This window comes from Hordeum vulgare, chromosome 4H (genome assembly GCF_904849725.1).
Source record: "Hordeum vulgare subsp. vulgare chromosome 4H, MorexV3_pseudomolecules_assembly, whole genome shotgun sequence".
NCBI lineage: Eukaryota > Viridiplantae > Streptophyta > Magnoliopsida > Poales > Poaceae > Hordeum > Hordeum vulgare.
In genome coordinates, this window is record NC_058521.1 from 21261947 (window position 1) to 21266785 (window position 4839).

General features: G+C 40.3%; 1 long non-coding RNA gene across 2 annotated transcripts; it reads right to left on the reverse strand.

The window, feature by feature from the left end:
- Positions 1-1304: 1304 nt before the first annotated feature.
- LOC123451064 lies at positions 1305-4377 on the reverse strand. Of its 2 annotated transcripts, XR_006632092.1 has the most exons (3): positions 3508-4377; positions 1990-2112; positions 1305-1549 (listed from the first exon to the last, which is right to left on the reverse strand). It is a non-coding gene; the product is annotated as an uncharacterized LOC123451064 (long non-coding RNA). The 2 variants fall into 2 exon arrangements; XR_006632091.1 differs by lacking the exon at positions 3508-4377 and having other exon boundaries at positions 1990-3106.
- Between the last annotated feature and the right edge of the window lie 462 nt (positions 4378-4839).

Genomic DNA, 4839 nt, shown 5'->3' on the forward strand with positions numbered 1-4839 from the left:
CTGTGGTGGCTAGAGCTCCTGAACCTTACAGAACAGGCCCAGGTTGGCACACTTTTTTTCATCCCCTATTATTACTATTTGTTATGTAATTAAAAATGCACATATGTATTGTATTGTCCCACCTCGCTCCCTTCCACAGGATACCATCAACTTATATACCTTTACCACTTGATATCAATATAAACAACCCAAAAAATCTGTAAGGAGTTAATCCGTCTCTCCATAGGAAGAAAAACTTGTGGGATTATTATGAGGGAGATTACTGAGGGAAAGAAAAAGACCGGGAGATGAAGAAAATTGTAGGGTTGTGGAGAGAGATAGATCGGGATTGCGGGATCATGGCATAGGATTAATGGCAGAGTGGCATAGACTTAATGGGAAATTGAAACAGAAAAACAAACAGATACTCTAATGACAGCTGGGGGTTGGGAAACCAGGTGAAGACCCTTTTTTGGCATGGTTGTTAAGCTGATGTAGACAACATACATACATTCAGGCAACAGACATACATTTGGGCAAGCATACAATCAGGACAGGGACATATAATGGACAGGGACGCTACAAGTGACTGAAACCCAATTGATGTTCATCCGACTGTGAAATAGACAGTCCCTACCTGTTGATCTTGCATCAAAATGATCAATTTTTTTAAGCTATGGAGGCCTTTGGGGAGTCTGCGGGACTGGCTTCACGTGAGCGAGACTGGGGTCTGGAGGATAAGGCAATCTTCAACGTTACCACAAGCCTTTTGGTGTATGATCGAGTATACAGCGCTGCGTCATTCGTGACCCTGTCTGACATTATTTCTTCCTGTGCTTCCTGGTTCTCTTAACTTCTGAACGTTATAGTTGCACTTGTATTTTCTTTTGAATCTTCCAAAGGGCTTCATCTTAAGGCCGGGCAAGAGTCTATTTCTATAAAAGAATCGACACCATCAACACTAAACAAATATAGCGACTTGGAGGGGGTTCACCCAATGACCATAGGGATTAGTTATCAAAAGGACTGACTGAGCTAGCCAGCCACTAAACAAATACATGGAAAAGGTACATGAGCATGGATTAGTTCCCTCTGTAACTTAATAGTATAAAACAATATTTATACTAGTATTTATTAACAAATACCCCCTCTTCCTAAATATAAGTCTTTTCAGAGTTTTTACAAGAGAACTACATACGGAGCAAAATGAGTGAATCTACACTCTAAAATATGTCTATATACATCCGTATGTAATCTAGTGAAACCTTTAAAAAGACTTATATTTAGGAACAGAGGAAGTACTACAGTAATTTGCAAAGAAAATATAAATTCACTATATCCATAATAATACAAGCACGAGAATAAGGATCTCACAAGAATGTCATTAAATAGTAATCTCATGGGCCAAGTTGTAGTCAAGCACAACAGTTTCTCACTCCAACAAAAGCAAATAAACAGGGGACTAACTTGAGACAAAGAAGCATCTTGCTAATAGAAATAGGAAAAATAAAAAGATAATCAGACAACATGATTCCTGATACTTGGTCTGATGCTTCCATATTGCCCCTCCCTGTCAAACAAACCAATTTAAAACTTAGATGAACTGGATGTATTATTGATTATCTTGATAAATAAGATAAGTGAAACATGAACAATTTGGGAGCAGCAAGTAGTATAATCACCTAACTAACAGGACATGGATTCAGTTAAAGAAATTAAGAATATCAGTTAAAAAAATTAAGAATACAAAAGTATGAAACTATTCCCTTGAATCAGTTAAAACATTTAAGAATATATCATTATCCAATTAATACCACCGAAACAAATGTACAATGTTCATCATCACAAGAAACGACAGTATTTTGTATTGTTTAGCATCAAGTGAGAAAATAAATTATGATGTAAGAAGCCCTTCCAAGCTGAACATTGAACGTGTAAGGTTGAAATCAAATAAACAGGTGCAGAAGTAATACAGAGTGAAACTGAATTCTCGGAAGTTTGTCGACATACCAAATAACGTATTCTTCGGTAAACGGATGTTGTCATATAGCCATTTTTTGATTTTACATCAAAGCCCATGGAAGCCAGGAAAATAGTGAGCATTAGAAATAACCATGACACTTCCAGTTACATCTGTGAGTAGGCAACACAAATTGAATATCCAAGAGTACATATACACTATTTGAGAGCCATCAAAGGGCATGAACCTATCTAAGAAATTAACTGACTACACCAAGCAATAAAACTCTCTAGTGCACCACTCGATTGAGGAAAAAAAGAAAGCCAGGCTGAACACAAATATAAATAAGTACAATACAGTACTTAGTCCTATCAGTTGATGTCCTATATGATACTTATGAGTTATGAGGAGATGACCATCAGATCATCGCATTCCCCACCTGAGAATTAAAATAAAGCCATCCTTCCAAATGCTTACACTTACACATGCATAAACATTGTAATCAACATATGACGAAAGAGCTTATAAGTTATAATGTAAACAAAAAGAGAAGAAGCCTAGATTCATAGCAACTTGAAATGGGGTGGTGGAATAGTAAGAATACAAAAAAAAAAAACTTGTGCAACCCGGCACTGCAGCGTGCAGTGCCACAGTAGAACAACCTCTGCCTCAACCACCTATTTGAAAGTGTATTTTGGAGCAAGAGCTATCATTGAAAAAATCTGGAGCTCGAGGGCCACCATCAAGGTCAAAGATTTTGACTTGGCTGCTTCTCAGGGATAGGCTAAACACCAAGGCCCACCTCCACCGCAAGACTATCGCACCCGACTCCTGCTGCCCGAGGTGTGCTCATCGGCTCGAAGACGCCTCACACCTGGCACTTCATTGCCCTAGGGAAGTCGAGGTGTGGGCTCTTCTCGAACTTCAGCCGCCGTCCGACATCGGCCTCATCTGGACCACCGCCACCCCGATCGGCCTTGACATCATCATTTGGCACACGGTGGCACTCACCATTCTCTGGAAACTCTGGGACTCTCGTAATACCCAGGTGTTTCGCAATGAGAATCACTCTTCTATGGGCACTATTCGTAATGTAACATCTGATTTCACTCTCTGGGTCTTTAGGTTTAAAGACTCGGTCGCTAGGGAGGCCTCCATCGTCTGGCGCCACTTTCTCTCTTCTCGATGTAACCCGTAATGTAATTCTGGCATTCGGGCCCTATTCAGGTGGAGAACCCCCTCCCCCCCCCCCCCCCCCCCCCCCCACGCGGTTGTTCAAAAAAAAAATGCCTACATATGCTAATTACAATGTTGGTCGCTTCAGACCCATATAGTAGATAGCCTAAAGGGAGCAATTTCGGTTTATCTATATCAAGAAACTAACAAAAGATTCCTCTGCAAATAGCAAAAGAACTCCGGATAAATCTGCCCCCATCATCACCAAAGAAATAAGGTATCAAACAAACTAAGGAAGGCAACAAAACATCCTACAAATCTAGCTAGATATGAGCATCATAGGAACAAACAAAAATTCCCATGCAAAAACATAAACGAAGTAGCCAACAAACCTAGGAGGACAACAAAGAATCTCTTTTGTTGGAGCCCAGCTAGATCCTAGATGTAGACATCTCTTAAACCCAATTTGCAGGAACCTGGCTAGACATGAATATATGAGCAAGTCATACACTAATTAAAGAGTGTAGAAACCAATTATGCAGTACAATTCAGCAAATAAATATGGCTCATTATTGTATGGATAAGATCCATCAATCAGAAAATGGAAGTAGAAAACCATATGAACTAAAAGCTTCATAACTCTTTGTTGGCCAAATTATACCGTAAAATCAACGACGACAGATGGTTGCACACCAACAATAGATGGTTGCGCACCTGGAATTTGAGATGTGTTACCACTGGAGCACTTCCTGCAAAAATAAAGAACATCATACCATGATAAAACAATGTAAATCCAGATCTCTCAAAAATAATGTAAATCCAGATCTTCCTCTAGTTGAATACCCAAAACAAAACGCTAGGGTTTTTGTTCCTAGCCCAACCAGTCCTAAATCCTCCATGGTTTGCTTGAGATAGAGAGAGACAGAGAGAGATGGACCTAGACTTCTAGCAGCACCAAGAATGATAGGCACGCTGCTGCCGTTAGGCATCTGGACATGACGCAGCTAGAGGCGAATAGGAGGATGGTAACAGAGGAGGAGATCGGTGTCATGTCCAGAGGCAGCGACGCGTCGAGGATGCGTCGTTGAGCATGGATGCAGAGGAGGTGGACCTCGATGGAGGCGGGCAGGAAGAGGATGGGGCTCAAGCAGAGGATGCGGCGGCTAGGGTTTTCACCGCATAGAGAAAAAGGTTAACCTGGCTGTGAATGTTTAAATATATAGGTTGGCTATTGAAAAAGCAGATGCCCCTTTAGCAGGACAAAATAAAGCATGGTTCCATCGCTTCAATCCTAGCCATCAAGCGAAACCATTGCAAACGAATCAAGAATTGAGATTAGTTGTATGGTCCTTAGAAGATATTGAGATATTCTGGAATATCTATATCATTCTTTCAACTGGCGCGACTTTATTGTCTAGTATATATTTGGGATGGAGAGAGTACAAGTATTGCCATTGCTCCTGACTTGCTCCTGAGTGTGGTGTGTATTGCTTTTGGAAGGATGAGCTATGCCTTAGTTTCCAAGGTACATGACATAAGATGATGATATTTACTAACAATACTGCAGTACTTTGCAAACAAGTTGATACAAGGATAAAGACTACATCCATGATAATACAAGCACGAGAATAAGTAACTAACAAAAATGCCATTAAACGATAACAATAATGCCATTAAACGATAATCGCATGGGTGATCTCTACAGCCTAAGTACCTCATATCTT